Source organism: Panulirus ornatus, chromosome 67 (assembly GCF_036320965.1).
Source record: "Panulirus ornatus isolate Po-2019 chromosome 67, ASM3632096v1, whole genome shotgun sequence".
In the NCBI taxonomy this organism is placed as follows: Eukaryota; Metazoa; Arthropoda; class Malacostraca; order Decapoda; family Palinuridae; genus Panulirus; species Panulirus ornatus.
This window is the reverse complement of record NC_092290.1, coordinates 9,698,702-9,720,767: the sequence shown is the minus strand read 5'-3', so window position 1 is coordinate 9,720,767 and position 22,066 is coordinate 9,698,702. Positions and strand designations below refer to the sequence as shown.

General features: G+C 44.6%; 1 protein-coding gene and 1 long non-coding RNA gene across 2 annotated transcripts in view; one reads left to right on the top strand and one right to left on the bottom strand.

Moving 5' to 3' along the window:
* LOC139747126 (serine/threonine-protein kinase SBK1-like) overlaps positions 1-22,066 on the bottom strand; it is a 44,391-nt gene that overhangs the window by 18,679 nt on the left and 3,646 nt on the right. The gene's annotated exons all lie outside the window — the stretch shown is intronic.
* The window catches only part of LOC139747127 (uncharacterized), a 39,792-nt gene continuing 29,977 nt past the window's right edge, over positions 12,252-22,066 (top strand). Inside the window, exon 1 of the long non-coding RNA XR_011712320.1 lies at positions 12,252-13,405. This is a non-coding gene — a long non-coding RNA (uncharacterized lncRNA). The remainder of the gene's footprint in view (positions 13,406-22,066) is intronic.

The window sequence follows — 22,066 nt, the reverse complement described above, 5'->3', positions numbered from 1 at the left end:
GATCGGGGCCTGAACATGCAGGAGGGTGAAAGGAGGGCAAAGAATAGAGTGAATTGGAGCGATGTGGTATACCGGGGTTGATGTGCTGTCAGTGGATTGAATCAAGGCATGTGAAGCGTCTGGGGTAAACCATGGAAAGCTGTGTAGGTATGTATATTTGCGTGTGTGGACGTATGTATATACATGTGTATGGGGGGGGGGTTGGGCCATTTCTTTCGTCTGTTTCCTTGCGCTACCTCGCAAATGCGGGAGACAGCGACAAAGTATAATAAAAAAAAAATATATATATATATATATATATATATATATATATATATATATATATATATATATATATATATATATATATATATATATATATATATATATGAACCAGGGCATGTGAAAAGTCTGGGGTAAACCACTGGGGTAAACCATAGAAAGGTCTGTAGGGCCTGGATGTGGAAAGGGAGCTGTGGTTTCGGTGCATTACACATGACAGCTAGAGACTGGATGTGAATAAATGTGGCCTTTTTGTCTTATGACGGGGTGGCAGTAGCATAAAGGTGAAATCACACTTCATTCTTATTTCAATTCTATTTCAATTTTATTTAATGTAATTTTTCTAGACATGTTTCTTGGAGACAGTCTTCCTCATCAGGTGCCAGTCCTTAACAAAGTTATTCAAATACCAACATCACACTTGATTCCTGCCATCCAACACCAGTCTTTATAGACCAACCACTGTCTGCTTTGTCTGGCCATAACCTTTGTAAAGGAGAGTGATTTTGGGGGTCATGTGGTAGGGATTGACCTGGGTAGCTGGGTGTGTCTTGAACAACATTTTTTGTTTTCATGTTTTGTCAATACTCTGATAATGATTTGAGTAAGGCTAGGATGAGCATTAAAATTGCCTGGGGACAAATTTAAGTTCTTAGTATTAGCAATTAAGACATTCAGTAATGTTGTGTGTGGCATAATCAGCAGAGGGGTATAAAATAATGGGATTTTCAAGATCTATTGGGTGATCATTTTCATGACAATGTTTAGCAATAGCATTTTTGTGGTCATCCCTACGTACTGAATGATGGTACCAAAAACAGCTCTACGGTACAGTTTCACCTGTCTGGCCTGTATAAATGTATTTACATGCCTTGCACTTGATTGCGTTAATGCTCCCAATTGTTGCATGATTTAGCTTGCTATTTATTAAGGTCATACTAATGGTGTTATTGTAGTAGGAAGCAACATTACAAACACTGTTTTTTAGAACAAGTTCGTAGATTAGCTAAATTGGGAGAATAGGGCAACTCTAAACATTTATGTATTCTTATTTGTCACATTTTTGTTACAAGAAGCATAAGATATCTTCCTAGCTTTTCAGTAAGCATTGTTCGCAGACCAATTGGGATAATACAACTGCCTTTTGCTGTGATAGTGAGGCAGTTTTAGGAACAGTCTAGGAATGGCCTCATTTGTTGAAATCCACTCTCTGGTTGTCATGTGTAATGTTATAAAACGAAAGCTTCTCAGACCTTCTTGTCAGTGGGTGGTGATGTGTCTGCTGAGTGAAGTAATTGTCATGATAATATAATTTGTGTTATTCTGAACTTTGCAGCCTTCAGCTGGGCATGTAAGAGTGTAAGTAAGTAAGTGAGTAAGATTGCTTTAATGTTTAGATTACTGCCACTGGCATTCTTGTGATGGACTGGGTTTGAATTATCTCTGTTGCAGCAAGTGATATTTCTCATGCTCATCTTGGAGTGCATGTTCATCACCCCACAAAGTAGATGAATGCTTTTTGTTAAGGGTCAGAAAGATTTGTCCTTAGAAGAAATTCAAATCAGCATATTTTCTTTTTAAGCATTTGAACTTGGCACTATGATTATTAGCTTCACAGTAATTCTGAGCAGAAATGAAACTGAAAAGGGAAGTTTCATGGCCCAATTAACTCAGTCTTTGATATGACAGGCACCAGAGCAGAAATGATCAAAACAAAATTTGTCTGAGAAAGATCTAGCAGAAGGGATGTCACACTCCATCCAGCCAAGATATCCTTTGCTTTATGTTCAGCATTGCGGGAGAATAGGACCAGTCTAAGAACTGTGTGGAGGCAGAAATGGTGCATGGATATTGGGAGGGGTCAGAAGTTAAAAAGAGTTCAAGTATGTTGGGAGAACAGTGTTGGGTGTTTAACAATTTGGTTTACATCATTAAGGAAGGAAAAAGAAAGGACCTAGGTTCCAACACAATCATCGCAGGTAGAGCCTTGTAGGGTACATTGAAATCCCTGCATAGAGGATCTTGGCACATGAATGTGAAGAAAACAATGCTCTGTGGCAGGAAGTCAGATAGTCGAAGAACTAACTGTACCTAGTTGGAGGAACTGGGAAAAAATATACTAATGTGAAAGCAGAGTTGTGGGTGGCTGGAATATTTTGAGCCAGATGACTTCAAATTTGGGAAATTCAAGATCCAAGAGGCAAGCAATTGGATGCACCAGAAATGACCAGAGAAAGAGCCAGGTCTAGAAGTTGTGAGAAGATTTGGGTAGTTCCCAATCGCTTGATGCTGGTCTTGGAGACCCTGAAAACCATACAACTACTCCTTGACCAGAAGAATCACTTTTATAGGCATCTGAGAATTTTTATGGTGAACTGCTGTGACTGGTGACTGGCAAAGTTATTAGGTACATTAGGGTTGAGGGACAAGTCAATTGGGAGGTAAGTTTGAACGGAGAAAAACTGGAGGAAGTGAAGTGTTTTAGATATCTGGGAGTGGATTTGGCAGCAGATGGAACCATGGAAGCGGGAGTGAGTCACAGGGTGGGGTGGGGGGGGGGGGGGGTGAAAGTTCTGGGAGCGTTGAAAAATGTGTGGAAGGCGAGAACATTATCTCGGAAAGCAAAAATGGGTATGTTTGAAGGAATAGTGGTTCCAGTAATGTTATATGGTTGCGAGGCTTGGGCTATAGATAAGGTTGTGCGAAGGAGGGCGGATGTGTGGGAAATATGTTTGAGGACAATATGTGGTGTGAGGTGGTTTGATCGAGTAAGTAAGATAAGAGAGATGTGTGGTAATAAAAAGAGTGTGGTTGAGAGAGCAGAAGAGGGTGTTTTGAAATGGTTTGGCCCACATGGAGAGAATGAGTGAGGAAAGATTGACAAAGAGGATATATGTGTCAGAGGTGGAGGGAACGAGGAGAAGTGGGAGACCAAATTGGAGGTGGAAGGATGGAGTGAAAAAGATTTTGAGCGATCGGGGCCTGAGCACGCAGGAGGGTGAAAGGCGTGCAAGGAATAGAGTGAATTGGACCGATGTGGTATACCGGGGTCGGTATATATATATATATATTTATTATATATATATATATATATATATATATATATATATATATATATATATATATATATATATATATATTGTAAAAAAGAATAGTGGAAAATAAAGTACACCTATGCGAATAATGTTTTTGAATGATATGGTTGAGATGGAGTGATTTGTGGATTGGATGGCAGCCACCCAAGTGTGAGGCAATGAGAAATGACACCTTTCCTAGCCAGTGAAGGGGGTATGTATCAGAGGGCAGGGTACTGGCTCACTGAGTCATTACTAATCTGTGAGTCCAAAAAAACATTTAGTTTAGGTGGGAGGAAGCAATGACTTATGTGACCGACAATCGCTCACAATAAGAAACAAAACGCGAGTTAAATTTTCGACCAATCCTAAAAAAAAAAGTCTAACAATACTGGCCATAAATTTTCGCAGAGCATGGATGTATGACGTTTGAGCCCGTAAATCCTTTAAGATACCTAAGTAGATATGTGTCAATATTTTCAGGTCCTGCGGTAAATAAAAGAAATTCCCCCTCTCCCTCCCAACAGCCACAGGCAGATCCCTGAAAAATTGTCAGGGTCCACAAGCTATTTGGAACTTAGGTTACTTTAGAGTCATATTCTTTTATTTTCAGGTCCCTCAGGTTATCAGGTTTTGGAATAATATATGGAGTAAAGGAGCTGATTTTCAGAGCTCTTTATAGGCCGTTGCTCTTCGGGCATTGAGATAATCTAAGGAAAATCGGCTTTTCTCATTCGTAGACTCAACTCCCTCCTACCCCCCCAAAAAAGAATTCGAGCCTATAGGGACTGAACCCTCGTAAATATACTTAATGTGCCACTGTAAAAGAAAGAAATGCCCCAAACCCATTGAAGAAAGGTTTTAAACTGGTTACGACAGACATAGTCAGATGAACGTGGTCGCCTGGCTGGCTAACTGAACTTGCCAGTTGTCACCAGTGTCTTTAATTGGTCCCCCACCAAGGGTCGTCCCCCCCCCCTTTCTTAGCTCTCTCTCTCTCTCTCTCTCTCTCTCTCTCTCTCTCTCTCTCTCTCTCTCTCTCTCTCTCTCTCTCTCTCTCTCTCTCTTCCACACACACACACACACTTTTTATCAATTCTTTTAAGAATTTATAGAAAGATTGTATAAACTAGGAGGATATAAACGAAGCAGACTGGACGTAGTGTATTATGTAACGATGAACGCAGAGGGCAAGGGGTTTCATGTTACATTTCGAAAGAATGACAAGGGATTTGGAGAGAGAGAGAGAGAGAGAGAGAGAGAGAGAGAGAGAGAGAGAGAGAGAGAGAGAGAGAGAGAGAGCAGTCCTAGTGACAGGCTTCCAGATAGCGACTCCCACACGACTAACCTGAACATTTTTCCTTCCTCTGCCTACCCAGCAGTATTTTTTTTTATTATTTTTCCCATTAACAATGAGTAATTTTCCTAATTAAAAAAAAAGAAACGAATGTGGCGCACTCCGTGAGTGTCCTTCACTTTGATGGAGTTATGGTGGGGTGACGTCTTCACCTTACAGTTCGCTCATTACTCATTATTGATAAACCAGCATTATTAAGCTTCACGAATTAATTCAACTGCCATGACTCTCTCTCTCTCTCTCTCTCTCTCTCTCTCTCTCTCTCTCTCTCTCTCTCTCTCTCTCTCTCTCTCTCTCCATATCCGCATAATCATCCCAGTACATTGCAATTTTTGGTAACTCCATTTCAGACATCAATCGCCTCTTTGTAAGTGTCAAGAGTTGACTGTAATGTTCACCTCCACAATATTCAATGATGGCTTGTCATATTTGTTACTAACGAACCATGAAAACGAATATTATCATACCACTTTTTTTTATTATCATTACTTGTTATAGACTATCATGAGTGCAAATGTATCAACAGAATGATACAGGGTTGGGCACATAGGCTGTGATGACATTTAAATATAATCATTAATTCTACCCATATTTCGTAAATGATATCATTGGTTGAAATATATATTGCATTTGGTTGGTGTCTATGCACATTGTGAAGAATCCATTTTTAGATACATTACTAAATAAGTGGTATTGCATATCTTTGTATCGTTGAATTTTATGGCATAAAGTCTCCTTTTGGAAGATAATGGATGTGCAAAAGTATGTGTCAGTCGTACCAAATGGCCTGGCAGTTGTCATTATTACGTATCTGGAATTTATAAACTCTAAATATCAGCATTTTCTATGGGACTATGGTGACCCAAACCCCAATTGTAATATTAATTTTACATTGAGAGAATAGGAATGTTGATAACACTTTGATCTATAAGTATCTATAAAAAAAATACATTACGTTTCATACTATCGAATATAATTTTTTTCAGACTTTTTTGTGAATATTCTTTGTCAATATATAACTATTTTTTTTTCGGGTCTGAGTGGTTCTAGAACTATGGAGATTGTATAATTGGTGTTATAGACATAAGAATGGTCTTATAAAAAAAAACATTATATATTCTTCATGAAGCATATATGAAAAACAAACATTATATATTCTTCATGAAGTATGTATCAAAAACAAAGTTTATATATTCTTCATTTTAGTTTTGTTTCTGTAAGTTTTTTTTTTAGATGGCATTACCAAATTTACACACGAGGGTTTTCTGAAAATGGCATTTTTTTTTGTTGGTCATTACATCTAGTGAGGGGTACATATAATAACTACGAAAATAATTGAACAAACAGATTATATATATATGAACGAATACGTGAGTCAGACGGCAACTTTAAAAAAGACATGGCGTGGACTGGTATTGTGTTATCTAATGGATGGTGCACGAAGGTAGACAGTATTTTACTACAGTACGGAATTTACACTGAAATGAGGTTATAAGACTATGATAGTGACATTTTTTGCTATAAGATCAATCCGGGGAAACACATTCCCCATGAATCATATAAGGTTTGTACCCCTAGTTGCTACAATGGTAATTGGTTGCGTTGTCGAAGGAAACGCTTTTATACCAGCCTCACTGATATTCAAATTATTAATTTAAATCTGTTGTTACACCATTGTGCATTGAAGAAGAAAAAGGGACTATATAAATCAGCCTATCGTTGTCCTTTCTACAAATGCTCACGATTAAGGAAAGGTTTCTGAGTGTAACAGAGGTTTCATTTTTGTTATATAAGCTTATTCCAGTTTGCAAGCCATGGCCCTTAAGGAGGCTTAGATAAGAAGTTTTTCTTCTTATTTAGCGATTAATCTCTCATCTGATCATGATCAATCTACGCGTATACTTTGATTTTAGATATGATTTGAAATGGGAGTGGACGAGATGCGAGATGTTCAGTTTTCCGTAATATTAAATGTGATTTGAAATGGGGGCGGACGAGGTGTTCACCTTTCCGTATTTTAACTGTAGTTAAGAGGCCAATTTCACTGAGGATAGAGGAAATAGCTCAGCATTCCATTGTCTTGTAAGGTTAAGGGGCAAAGTGAATTCACTTTTGATATCCCTTAACTTCGCCAATACACAAGTAAATGAACTACCTTCCTCATTCCTGTGCATTTTAAGTTTTAAGATAGAAAATGAAGATACGTCGTCTTTTCGGGGTAACTTTATGCCTTACGTGGTAGCTAGGAGTGATTTGAGTTTGCCTCTTAGGCCTATAGTTTCCAGGATCAATTCATATATAATAAATGTCGAAAGATGAATGTGTAGTGTGCATTTATATCCAAATGCATTCTTAAGATACGCATTTCCCCCCCATAAGTTTGCCATTTGATGGCTATCTTTTGTAAGATATGACGAATATTAATCAAGACAATACAGTATAACTGTAATCAGTAAAAGTATTAATAAAGACAATACAGTATAACTGTGATCAGTAAAAGTATTAATAAAGACAATACAGTATAACTGTAATCAGTAAAAGTATTAATAAAGACAATACAGTATAACTGTAATCAGTAAAAGTATTAATCAAGACAATACAGTATAACTGTAATCAGTAAAAGTATTAATCAAGACAATACAGTATAACTGTAATCAGTAAAAGTATTAATCAAGACAATACAGTATAACTGTAATCAGTAAAAGTATTAATCAAGACAATACATTATAACTGTAATCAGTAAAAGTATTAATAAAGACAATACAGTATAACTGTAATCAGTAAAAGGTATTAATAAAGACAATACATTATATCCTTAATCAGTAAAAGAGTATTGTATTCTTTGCGTAACGTTTAGTATATATTTTCGACACAAGGCGAATATAATAGTCTAAATATGTCACGAAGACACCAAACATTATTAGCATACAAAAGGGCGAAATGTAAAGGAACTGGAAGACATAGTAAGTGAAACAGGGAACGCTTCGTGTTATCACACTTCTACTTCGAGAAGGCTCCTAATCAGCATTTTGAAAATAAAAAATAATGTTCAGTCTTCTACGTCAATCGAGGGAATGAATATAGTTGAAAACGCTTTTCCATCGAACCTGTAGTGTGTTTGTACAGTGTGTGGAGGCGGGAGGGCGAAGAGCCTTGCCAGCCAGCCAACGTCCCTCTGTCTAGTTGTGTTACAAGTTCATACGTCACTAGATAATCAATACACTAGCAAGTTTGTCCCGCAGTTCTGTTATGTCGGATAGGCTTGTGTGTCAGTGCGGTGTACTCCAGCTGACCCGCCCACACACACACACACAAGCCACCTTGTCTACCTGGCAAAGTGTTTGCAGCAAAGATTTTGAGTCTCTGAGGAGCCACTTTTCTCTCTCTCATTTTTCTCTCTAGCTTTGGTTTTTTTTAACAAGCCAGGTGATTAATAAGGGTGAAGTTGTTAGGATTATTTGCGTGGTTCAGCAGTCCAATCCGCATTGTGATATGTGAGTCTGGTGGACTGTGGTATCATTTTATTATGCTTTGGGAGGATTTTGGGGGGGACATATTTTTGACCTGCACTGTAAATATTATGGAATGTATTTGCATTTGACTTACAGTTTCATTGGTTGTCCAATTGTGAGAGAATGGTGCCTTTGATCCCCATACCTTTATATATATATATATATATATATATATATATATATATATATATATATATATATATATAAAATATCATACTTGTTCGTCGTTTTCTGTTAACGAGTTAGTGCCAGGAGAATACGAAGAGGGCTCATTTGCTTAAGTCCATTCTCTAGCTGTCATGTGTAATGTACCGAAACCACAGCTCCCTATTCACAACCAGGGCCCACAGATCTTTCCAGGGTTCCCCACCGGCCAATTCATATCCCTTGATCCAGCACATTTGACATGTCACCCCCTCTATACCACATCGCTCAAATTAATTCTATCCCGTGTACGTCTTACACCTTCCTGCATGTTCAGGCCTTGAGCACTTAATAACCCTTTTCACTCCATCCTTCCATTTCAGACTCGGCTCCCCCATCCCCCTTTTTTTTCCCACCTCCACTTCTGCCACGTACATTCTCCCATGTCATGATCTCTTTCATTTCCTCCATTTGTCCAGTCCATATCAGCACACTCTCTTCAGCTCTTTCAATCACAACCCATTCCCACTTTTCAGAATCCCCATCATCAATAGCCAATGCCTTAATAAACACAACATTGTTTGGGGCACCTATACCCTCGAAAACATACCTATTTTCGCCTTTTACATATAATTTCCCTCATATATTCCTGAACGTATACTTTTGTGTGGGTTTTTATTTTTTGTCTGTAGTTATAGATGTATGTATTAAGGCGAGGCATCCATCATATATGTGTGTGTGTGTGTGTGTGTGTGTGTGTGTGTGTGTGTGTGCGCGCGCGCGCTCGCTCGCGTTAAGTCCCCCGAGAGGTGAATGTCGAAGTCCGGAAGGAAAGAAAAATGAAAGCAGGACAAAAAATTATTAAGGAAGGAAGATACGAAAACAAGAGCATGGAATGGGTAAGCAGTCACAAAATCGCTGGCAGAATATATTACAAGAAAAGAAAATGAAAAAGTACTTTAAAAAAAAACAAAACCCAGCCAAACACCCTAGCTTGACGTACGATGAACGAAAAAATATGAAAATGATTAAAAAAAAGGATAAAGCGTGAATAATGTTAATTTCAGAGAACAACATTAAGAGAAAGATAATAAGTACCTTTATTTTTATGCTCTATATAGCCTGTGGAAAAGTAAATTGTCGGGTGTACACACGGAAAGATGAGAAAAATGTCAGACGGGACACACACACACACTCGATTGTAAACTAAAAATCACTGGAGCAAAGATCACAGTGGATATGACCCCATTTACGCAACACTGCTTCCTGGTTTTAAAGTTTAAGTCGTTTTAAGCTAAGTTAACACTAGTCATTTATGATATTACCAAGTACAATCTTGACCTCATATCCTTTACTGTTTCGCTCTACTGTGACAGAGAAGAAGATCTGCATCATCGGACACGACAAAATAACGAAATACCTCCGACATTAACGAGTAAGCGAGAATTTTCCAGCCATTTTTCTCTCCCAGTGTCCTTTTCAAAAATTTCCAAGCGGGTGAGGCTTGAAGGCTCTGTGGGTAGCAACGGCCGCCATTGGTCGGCCCCGCATTGACGTCACAGCTGTGAACTACGGTGATTGGTACATTTAACCAGTCTAGGAGCCATCTCCCAAGCGGTTGCTGGCAGTGAAAAGATACTCTTGGTGAAGATGCCATGGTAACTGCTACATGACACGCAGCCAGCTCAGAGGTTAGAGGGTGAGTTGGGAGGATGAACTCAGCAGACCATGCAAGGTTAAATACATCAGTGTTCGGCGTATTAAGCAATCTGCCCCGTAGAACGAGTATATATATATATATTTTTTTTTTTCGTAAGAACTCTTCCCTGGTTTGGGAAGCCGTGAACACTTATTTATTTATCATAATTTGTCGCTGTCTCCCGCGTTAGCGAGGTGGCACAAGAAAACAGATGAAAGAATGGCCCAACCCACCCACATACATACGTATATACATACACGAACATATACATACCTATACACTTCAACGTATACATATGTATACATACACAGACGTATACATATATGCACATGTACATAATTCATACTTGCTGCCTTTATTCATTCCCGTCGCCACCCCTGCCACACATGAAATGACAACCCCCTCCCCCCGCACACGCGCGAGGTAGCGCTAGGAAAAGACATCAAAGGCCACATTCGTTCACACTCAGTCTCTAGCTGTCATGTACAATTCACCGAAACCACAGCTTCCTTTCCACATCTACGCCTCACAAAACTTTCCATGGTTTACCCCAGACGCTTCACATGCCCTGGTTCAATCCATTGACTGCACGTCGATCCCGGTATACCACATCGTTCCAATTCACTTTTTCTTGCACGCCTTTCACCCTCCTGCATGTTCAGGCTCCGACCACTCAAAATCTTTTTCTCTCCATCCTTCCACCTCCAGTTTGGTCTCCCACTTCTCGTTCCCTTCACCTCTGACACATATATCCTCTGTCAATCTTTCCTCACTCGTTCTCTCCATGTGACCAAACTATTTCAATACACCCCCTTCTGCTTTCTCAACCACACTCTTTTTATTACCACACATCTCTATTACCCCATTATTACTTACTCGATCAAACCGCCTCACACCACATATTGTTCTCAAACATCTCATTTTGACCACATCCACCCTCCTCCGCACAACCCTATCTATAGCCCACGCCTCGCAACCATATAACATTGTTGGAACCACTATTCCTTCAAACATAACCATTTTTGCTTTCCGAGATAATGTTCTCGCCTTCCACACATTTTTCAAAGCTCCCGGAACTTTCGCCCCCTCCCCCACCCTGTGACTCGCTTCCACTTCCATCCGCTGCCAAATCCACTCCCAGATATCTAAAACACTTCACTTCCTCCAATTTTTCTCCATTCAAACTTACCTCCCAAATTGACTTGTCCCTTTAGCGATTGCTAAACATGGTCATGAAAATGATCACCCTGGCCATAGGTCTTGAAAATCCCGTTATTCTATACACTGCTGATTATGACACACGCAACGTCACTGAATGTCTTAATCGGTAATACTAAGAACTTTAATTTGTCTCCCAGGCAATTTCAAGTCCATTCTAGCCTTAACGAAATTATTATGAAAGAATTACCAAAACGAAAAAAAAAAATTGAAGTTCAAGACACCCAAGCTACCCAGGTCAACACCCCCCCTTCCCCCGCTACGTGAACCCCCCCCCCCCCCCCACATTAATCACTTTCCCTTACAACGGTTACGGTCAGGCAAAGCGGACAGTGGTTGGGCTGGTATAGACTGGTGCTGGACGGCGGGACTCACGTATGACGTTGGGATTTCAATATCTTTGTTAAAGTCCTGGCTTCTGATGAGGTGGATTGTCTCCACGAAACATGTATAGAAAAATATAGGAAAAAAAATACGCGTTAAATAAAACTATGAATTTCTACTAATAGGCGCTTTCACCTTCATATATATATATATATATATATATATATATATATATATATATATATATATATATATATATATATATATATATATATTCCTATGAGTCCACGGGGAAAATGAAACACGAAAAGTTCCCATGTGCACTTTCGTGTAATAATCACATCATCAGGGGAGACACAAGAGAGAAATATAAGTCAGTTGATATACATCGAAGATAAAGCTAGGATGCCATTTGGTAAACGTGTGATTGTCCAAAACATGTGTCTCCCCTGATGATGTGATTATTACACGAAAGTGCACCTGGGAACTTTTCGTGTTTCATTTTCCCCGTGGACTCATAGGAATATCTTGATCACGCGCAAAATTGTGATCCTTTCCAATATATATATATATATATATATATATATATATATATATATATATATATATATATATATATATATAAACGAAAGTACTCACCGTTATTTTCTCTCTCCAGGGGTGATTGGGCATTTACATTGGGCATTTACATCACGCGACGTCGAGCTCACTCATTATCCAATCAGCGAACAGTAGCCATTTGATTCGGCCAATAAGCGCTCGATACATCATGTGGGTGGACGCAAACTCGAAATTGAAATCAGTCTGAGGATGGAGTCGTGTTGTGGCGGATGTGATTTTTGATTTATCGCAAGTGTATACTTTTTATTATTGAAAAGAGGAATACTCAGTGCCTCATTTATGCAAATACAGTTTTACCTACCATCGTACAGTGCCCCCTTTTTTTTTTTTTTGGTGAATTAAGAAAAACAAGTGGCATATTTATGCAAATCAGTTGAATGAGGAAAAATCAGTTCAGTTGCATATTAATGCAAAAACTGCGTATTATGTATTACTCTACAGTGCATGAAAAGGAAATTCTCCAGTTTCTGCCCTAAGATGTTTTGGTGAACAATTGTATACGTCCAAATCTAATGAACCTTACCTAACCTAACCTAATCTAGGTTAGGTTTGTAGCCGTGGACTCCCTAAACATCGAACAGAAACTTCGTAGCTATTGTCGGGCGTTATACTGTAAAAAAAAATATTACTCAAACTTGCATACTCCATTTACACCATTGGGTGCAATTTCAACACTAGAATGGCACACTGTTGTTCTCTGGCACTCATCTCCGTTAAGTGTGGAAAGAATTCCTGATTTACGTGAACCGTTGCGCAACTTCACGAGACTTGGGATCAAACAAACCATTATGGATTGCCTCAAACCTATCCTCTCCAGGAGATCCACTGACTGGAGGAGCTAGAACTTCACCTCGCGCCAACACCTTGATAACCCATGATCCAAAAATTCATCCTCCGCAGCAGCACACAAGACGAAGAACAGCTACGGAGGTTCATACAGGACTGGGTGGTGTTTGAAGCGGTGGAGCGGCATCCAACGCCCTTTCTTCTTGGCCACAAATCCCTTCGTAACAGTCCGTTGGGGTTACGGCAGGCACCTCGACACGCCGCTTCCCGACCCCAAAATTTTGGCCGGCCGATGACACAGAAGAAGCTGCTGCTCCTCCTCCTCCGACGTTAGGGGGAAGCCTTCGATCTCCCCGTCGACCAACCAGTTTCCTGGCTCCTCTGACGTCTTCGCCTCACGACTCTTAAGGTAACTGTGATGATTTTTTTCTGGTAGGCTATCCTGGGGTGGGGGGTGTGTCGGAGCACACCCTTGCTAGGGGGAAAAAAAAAAAAAAGGGGTACATCCTGGAGGGCACAACCCTCGGCTAGGAACACTGATCTAGGTCAGGTTAGGTAAGGTAAGGGGGGTCGTCAAAATTTACTAGGTTAGGTAAAACTAAGTTAAGGTATACACTAAAAAAAATTTCGACTAGGCGACATGTTTTTTCGATGGGATTTGCTGTGATGCTGATGAATTTTGCCTCGTTTCTGCCTCATACAAAACCCCGAATACCCATATTTTCCCTCGAGTGTTTACGTAAGAGTAGGAGGAAGAAAGAGATATCTCAGAAATGAGCCATCTGCGAGAAAAATGGGGGGGGGGGGGGTCAAAATAGTTGGAATCGCACCAAAATACCATCAGACAAACATATCGCTCACAGAAAAAAAAAAAAAAATATCAAGGTGAGGCGGAAACAAAAAAAAAAAAAATTACCAGATTGGATTCATACATGATGTTTTTTTCTTTTTGCGCATGATGATCAGGTCATGAAGGGAGTAAAGAAAGTTGAGGATTGCATGGGTTTACAAGGGGACCCAGGCAAACTCAAATGTCGTGTCTGAGACATGGTTGATATAATTCTAACCCAAAATAAATGAAGGGATGAAGAATGGACAAAGTGGTAGAAAGGCCTCCTTATACATATCAAGGAAAATAACGTAAAGAATCTATTTGCGTCTGTGACGTACCTGGGTGTTGATACACCCTAAACTGATTTACAATCGTCGAATGTAAATTAGACAAAATTCCTGCTGGGCAAACACGAGAGACGCACTGAAGTACATGGAAAACGAATGGTTGAAACTATTCACAGTATATATCAGCCTAGAATTAGAATGTCTTATTTAAATTTGATAACCACATTCAGGAAGGAATAAAGTATTTCAAAATAAAAGAAGAAAAAAAAGGTACCAGAATAAGAAGAGTTGAGTTAGAGAGAGAGAGAGGGAGAGAGAGTTTGGAGAACATATACTGGCTACAATGGAAGAGAGAAGAGTAATGGGTGACTTAACAATCTTCACATGACAATCCCAAGCAATCGAACCTCAGTCGCCAAGACTAGTTTAATCCCATTTGACTTGTGGACCCATGTACCAACCAGGGGATCAAGTACCCTTGTGGCTTTAGGTACAGACGAAGAGGAGGAGGAGAGGAACTACCTGCTGGAGGAGGAGGAGGAACTACCTGCTGGAGGAGGAGGAACTACCTGCTGGAGGAGGAGGAACTACCTGCTGGAGGAGGAGGAGGAACTACCTGCTGGAGGAGGAGGAGGAACTACCTGCTGGAGGAGGAGGAGGAACTACCTGCTGGAGGAGGAGGAGGAACTACCTGCTGGAGGAGGAGAGGAACTACCTGCTGGAGGAGGAGAGGAACTACCTGCTGGAGGAGGAGGAGGAACTACCTTCTGGAGGAGGAGGAGGAGGAACTACCTGCTGGAGGAGGAGGAGGAGGAGGAGGAACTACCTGCTGGAGGAGGAGGAGGAACTACCTGCTGGAAGAGGAGGAGGAACTACCTGCTGGAGGAGGAGAAGGAACTACCTGCTGGAGGAGGAGGAGGAACTACCTGCTGGAGGAGGAGGAGGAACTACCTGCTGGAGGAGGAGAAGGAACTACCTGCTGGAGGAGGAGGAGGAGGAGGAACTACCTGCTGGAGGAGGAGGAACTACCTGCTGGAGGAGGAGGAACTACCTGCTGGAGGAGGAGGAGGAACTACCTGCTGGAGGAGAAGGAACTACCTGCTGGAGGAGGAGGAGGAACTACCTGCTGGAGGAGGAGAGGAACTACCTGCTGGAGGAGGAGAGGAACTACCTGCTGGAGGAGGAGGAGGAACTACCTTCTGGAGGAGGAGGAGGAGGAACTACCTGCTGGAGGAGGAGGAGGAGGAGGAACTACCTGCTGGAGGAGGAGGAGGAGGAACTACCTGCTGGAGGAGGAGGAGGAGGAACTACCTGCTGGAGGAGGAACTACCTGCTGGAGGAGGAGGAACTACCTGCTGGAGGAGGAGGAGGAACTACCTGCTGGAAGAGGAGGAGGATCTACCTGCTGGAGGAGGAGGAGGAACTACCTGCTGGAGGAGGAGGAGGAAATACCTGCTGGAGGAGGAGGAGGAGGAACTACCTGCTGGAGGAGGAGGAGGAGGAACTACCTGCTGGAGGAGGAGGAGGAACTACCTGCTGGAGGAGGAGAAGGAACTACCTGCTGGAGGAGGAGGAGGAACTACCTGCTGGAGGAGAGGAACTACCTGCTGGAGGAGGAGGAGGAACTACCTGCTGGAGGAGGAGGAGGAACTACCTGCTGGAGGAGGAGGAGGAACTACCTGCTGGAGGAGGAGGAGGAACTACCTGCTGGAGGAGGAGGAGGAACTACCTGCTGGAGGAGGAGAGGAACTACCTGCTGGAGGAGGAGGAGGAGGAGGAACTACCTGCTGGAGGAGGAGGAGGAACACCTGCTGGAGGAGGAGGAGGAACACCTGCTGGAGGAGGAGGAGACACTAGGAGCTCTCCCGAGTGTGTGTGAAGACCTCGGAACTAAGTAAACGGGTCTTGGGGAGCGTCGGCCTCTCTCAGGAGCGCCCCCTGTTGCTAGCAGCAGCTCCAGCTGGAAGGTCGTTCGGGGAAGTTCACCAGACCCTTTTATGTGATCCGCTGACGTCACCCTCGTGTGCAACAGAGTGCACACTACGTCATTCTGGTTAAGGCCCTGGGCCGATGCTACCTGTGGTCAGGAGAGCATTGTGTGGGGCCCGTGTTACACGGTGGTCAGAAGAGCACTCTGTGGGGGCCCGTGTTACACTGTGGTCAGGAGAGTGTGGTCAGGAAAGCACTGTGTGGGATCCGTGTGTGTTACACTGTGGTCAGGAGAGCATTGTGTGGGGCCCGCGTTACACTGTGGTCAGAAGAGCATTGTGTGGGGCCCGTGTTACACTGTGGTCAGGAGAGCATTGTGTGGGGGTCCGTGTTACACTGTGGTCAGGAGAGCATTGTGTGGGGGCCCGTGTTACACTGTGGCCAGGAGAGCATTGTGTGGGGCCCGTGTTACACTGTGGTCAGGAGAGGATTGTGTGGGGTCCGTGTAACACTGTGGTCAGGAGAGGATTGTGTGGGGCCCGTGTTACACTGTGGTCAGGAGAGCGATTGTGTGGGGGCCCGTGTTACACTGTGGTCAGGAGAGCATTGTGTGGGGCCCGTGTTACACTGTGGTCAGGAGAGCATTGTGTGGGGCCCGTGTTACACTGTGGTCAGGAGAGGATTGTGTGGGGGCCCGTGTTACACTGTGGTCAGGAGAGCATTGTGTGGGGCCCGTGTTACACTGTGGTCAGGAGAGGATTGTGTGGGGCCCGTGTTACACTGTGGTCAGGAGAGCATTGTGTGGGGCCCGCGTTACACTGTGGTCAGGAGAGCATTGTGTGGGGCCCGTGTTACACTGTGGTCAGGAGAGGATTGTGTGGGGCCCGTGTTACACTGTGGTCAGGAGAGCATTGTGTGGGGCCCGTGTTACACTGTGGTCAGGAGAGGATTGTGTGGGGCCCGTGTTACACTGTGGTCAGGAGAGGATTGTGTGGGAGCCCTGTGTACGTGTCCTACAGAAAGGAAAAGTGGCATTCTTGAGGAAGAGGATGTAGACGAGCAAGCACAGGCGCAAGCTCCGAGGCAGTTTCCTGTGGGACATGAGTACGGATATCATCCTTTCTGCCTGTCTCACTCGCCTCCAGAGGAAGGAAGGAAGAAAGGATCTTTCAACCTGACGATACGAAAATGTAGGAACGTTCATGGGAGAATGGAAAGGGGTCAGAGTGGTGTGTTATCATTCGGTGAGAGAGAGAGAGGCAGGTTGGGTATGTCTACAGTTGTCCAAAATAGAGCCAATTAAGTTGTTATTGCCGGCTAAGGACGCCAGAGCTTTTATGATCCGCAGAAGGCCAAGGTGGGGGGTTAAGAGACTTCCTTTGTAAGAGGACGTTGGACGCATTCGACCTGACAGGTATAAGAAAAACCACACTCTCACCACCCTTTTACCACATCATCACCACGTCCCTGTCGACAGCCCAACCCAACCTCACGAGTGTCGCAACATCGACCGAGATACTACGAGGCGTCGCAGAAAGATCAACACCACCATCCCTCACACAACTCCCCCACCATTCAACCACATGACGCGCCCAAACACCTCGACTGTCACCACCACAGAGTAAACCACAACCATGGCGCGATGAGCGTCCTCGCCACTGCTATTAACATCAAACCATCCAACATCGGGTGGTGTTCACACCCACTGGCAGAGGCCACCCAAAATGGCCCTCCCCCAATAACAAGGTATCTAGTCTGCCTCCCGTTATAACTCTATTAACCAATGATGGGCACACAGTTGGCCACGCTGGCTGGCCCGTCCTCCTCCTCCACCACCACCCCAAGACGCCGTCAATAGCCCCTGGGCGCTATTTCCGTCCCCTTGTTCTCTCCGTCAGGCTGAAGTGGGAGGTCATTATACTTCGCGGCTTTGAGAAGGTGATCGCTTGCTTGTTCGTGTGTGTGTGTGTGTGTTTGAGGAGAATGGTAAACAGGTTATTCAATCAACTGCAGCTGTAAGGCAGAAAAGATGTATGGAGAAAAATGACAACAATGCAGACAGTTGAGGTGTTTGGAGGAAAAAATGGAAGTGCCGGAGCCATCAAACTTGATAAGTCTCTACGTAAACACAGCAGTAGAGTAATAATCACTGGCGATCCTTGCAGTAGTCGAGATGGAGCTTTATGTACAAGCTGGGATGTAGCTTGATTAGGTTCTGATGCCGAACTGCAACCTGGGGAAGAGAGATCTCTCGTAGCAGGAGGTGACGGTGGTGTCCATAGCTTCTGATGCTGAAACCCGTCTAAATTAGGTCCGGTTCTGTGATGGATAAGGAGGAGCACATGGGGGAAGTAATAGGTGATTTTGGGTAGAATGGAAAGTGCATTTGTGTCCTTAAGCTCAGGTGTAAGAGCTGCCAAATCTTGACTGTACGGAGAATACAGAGACGATGGCTAAGGGGATTTGACAAAGGGTTCCTTACGTGTACTAAATGCCATCTTAAGTCTTTCGTCTACAGCGGCACTGTGAGGCTTGGTGAACTTGGAACAGATTGGAAGAGGCTTGGGTGGGTGTGTGTGCCATTGGGGTCAGTACGAGGCTGGGGCACGGGGTCAGTACGAGGCTGGGGTACGCCGTGGTGGAAGGAGAGGCATGTGCAATGTCTCCACGGTCTCGTGTGGTGCGCGTGCAATGGTTGACGTTCATCCTGGCCATGGTCCAAGCTCTAGGAGCATTTTATGGTCGTTTTTGGTGGACGAGGAAATCGAGAGCTGTCGTCCGCACTCGCGCAGAAGGTAAAGAGGCGAAAAATGCTCCCCTGTCGAGCAGACGGGATCCACCAAGGGCGACAGTTATGATGAAGGGGGAAGCACAAAGGTCCCAGTGGATCTTCGGGCCCCTGTGGGACGCCGAAGGAGGGAAGGAAGGAAGGTAGGAGGAGGTAGTAGAGGCGTCAGCCGACGACCCTCACTGAGGAAGCGTTGCAGGGCCACGAGATGAGACTTCTCCCGAAACCTAAGGTTTTTTTTGGAAGGATGTGGGCGGCTTTGTTGATTACGTTGTGGTTGGCCAGGTCGAGAGAGTGTTTTTGAGAGAAGTTAGTGGAAGATAAGGGCTTCTGAGAGTTGGTGTTCTCTTTAGGAGGCGACGAATCAAGTCTTGGGGAGCAGGCGAGGTAGTAAGAGGAGAGGAAGGGGTAGGGCCAGGCCCGCCCTGGCGCGCGCGCGCGCTGGAGATGGTCTTTGGATGTCCAACCCTGCCCGGAGTCTTGTCTTTGGACCTTGCCTTAACAGGGTGAAGCCAGCCAGAGCACACGAACTTTCACGAAGCCAGGGGAAGGCTGGCTGGCTGGATGGATGGCTGTGGGTAGGTTCACAGACACAAGAGACTATGTCTCTGTTGACTCTTGTACTTTGGGAGACACTGGGAATGTCCCCCTTCACTCAGCTGGGTTGGTTGATTGAGGAATGGGAAGCGCTGATGAGGGAGAGAAATGGGAGGAGAGGGGAGTGTCTGGCCAACGCAGGGGGAAAAAATCTAAAAAAAAAAAAAAAAAAAAAGTCCTTTCGTCAAAGTTTCGTACATAGATCAATGGCTGTGGTAGAGGGGGGGGGAGGGCTTTACCCCCAAAGGGCTTGTGTAACCATCTGTTGCCTTCATGTACTGTGCCAGTAGGACTGTCGGGGCTCGGTGGCAGGTGGTGTTGAGGTGAAGAGCCTGCTGCAGATGGCAGCGAAGGGGTTGTGGATGAGTGGAGCCGCTTCATCAGTTCCCATACCCACTGGCTGAGGTGGGTAGTGTCTTGACATGTAGTTCCGTGAGGTTATGTCTCCGCAATGTGTGGTGAGGTTAAGGTTGTAAGATGACTTCACAGTGTGTGGTGAGGTTATAAGATGCCTCCGCAATGCGTGGTGAGGTTATAAGATGTCTTGGCAGTGTGTGGTGAGGTTATAAGATGTCTTCGCAGTGTGTGGTGAGGTTATAAGATGTCTTCGCAGTGTGTGGTGAGGTTATAAGATGTCTTCGCAGTGTGTAGTGAGGTTATAAGATGCCTTGGCAGTGTGTGGTGAGGTTATAAGATGTCTCCGCAGTGTGTGGTGAGGTTATAAGACGTCTTCGCAGTGTGTAGTGAGGGTGTAAGATGCCTTTGCAGTGTGTGGTGAGGTTATAAGATGTCTTCGCAGTGTGTGGTGAGGTTATAAGATGTCTTCGCAGTGTGTGGTGAGGTTATAAGATGTCTTCGCAGTGTGTAGTGAGGGTGTAAGATGCCTTTGCAGTGTGTGGTGAGGTTATAAGATGTCTTCGCAGTGTGTGGTGAGGTTATAAGATGTCTTCGCAGTGTGTAGTGAGGTTATAAGATGTCTTCGCAGTGTGTGGTGAGGTTATAAGATGTCTTCGCAGTGTTTCACGTGTTATTCTGTTTAGGAGAAAGTTGTAGAGGTCTGTGTTGTGGAAGTGGAGGCCCTCTTCTCTTGCACCATCCCCATTACCCCTCCATTCCTGCACTGTCCCCATTCCCGCACCACGACAGCTTCGTTCCTATTACCCCTCCACTCCTGCACTGTCCCCATTACCCTCCTCCACTCCTGAACCGTCCCCATTACCCCTTCACGACTGCATCGTCCCCATTACCCCTCCACAACTGCATCGTCCCCATTACCCCATCACCCCTGCACAGGCCCCATTCCCCCTCCTCCAGTCCTGCACCGTCCCCATCACCTCTCCACCGTCCCCATTACCCCTCCACCGTCCCCAGTCACTCCCCCTCCACATCCCAGCCTGGTCCCCCCTCCACACCTGAGCGGCGTCGGTTCACCTGCACTCACCCAGCCGCCGGTAAATTTCGCCGTGCGACACCTGAGGCCAGGGGTGGGATGTTGCCATAGTTACCGGGCGGAGCGACGCAACAGGTCGTTTGCTCTCTCTCTCTCTCTCTCTCTCTCTCTCTCTCTCTCTCTCTCTCTCTCTCTCTCTCTCTCTCTCTCTCTCTCTCTTGCCTTCCCTTCCTCACGTGGCGCTGCTTCCCCTCCTCCTCCTCACCCCCCCACCACAATCCCCCTCCCCCACTTCCCCCTCTAAACCATCTCGAACCACACACCACCCCCGTGATGCTGTGGTGTTTGTACAGCAGCTGTGGCGATGATGCTGTGGCTATGCTGTGGTAGGGGAAAGGTGGAGGGGAATGATGCTGTGATGCTGTACGAGAGAGGGAGTGGTGGAGGAAGAGTGGAGGAGGAGTGGAGGAGGGGAGTTTTAAACCCGTAAGCCACCCCACTCCCTCACTGCTCCCTCTAGCTTGATTTCATGTTTATGTGGTCTCTTGGTTGTTCTATCCCTCCTCCTTCCCTCCCACACACACACACACACACACACACACACACACACAAACACACACACACACATCTCTCGAAGAATAGGCCATTCTCCCACGTCATCAGTGATTCTAAAGACGCTTCAAAGGTTGCGTGAGCATGTCTCACACACACCCCCAACTCTTCTCTCTTCCAAGGTGGGGGGGCTAGGCAAGTCTAAGGCTTTGCTCTACGTGATTGCTAACTGCGTGTTACGGGGCGAGTGTGTACAGCGCTCGTGTTGCCTCCGTCTCTTAACCTTGTGTATGTAACGTGTCGGTACTCCTGTGTACGTTAGCACACACACACACACACACACACACACTGACCAGCCCTGTACGTGTGTGTGTGTGTGTGTGTGTTTGTATGTGTGTGTGTTTGTATGAGTGTGAATGTGTGTGTGTGTGCGTATGTGTGTGTGTGTGTGTGTGTGTGTGTGTGTGTAGCTCTCACTGTGCCTTGCAGTGCGGTAATTGTGCTGTGTGATGCTGCGGTGTCTGTGTGGAATGCTGCTGTTGTGCTGTTCATTCTCTGTGCTGCTGCCATCGCTGCTGTTGTTGTTGTTCTTGTTTGTTTGCTTGCTTGGAGGGAGGGAGGGAGGAGGAGGGGTGTGGAGGGAGGGAGGGAGGGAGGGGGTGTGAGGAGGGTAAGGAGGAGGGAGGGAGGGAATG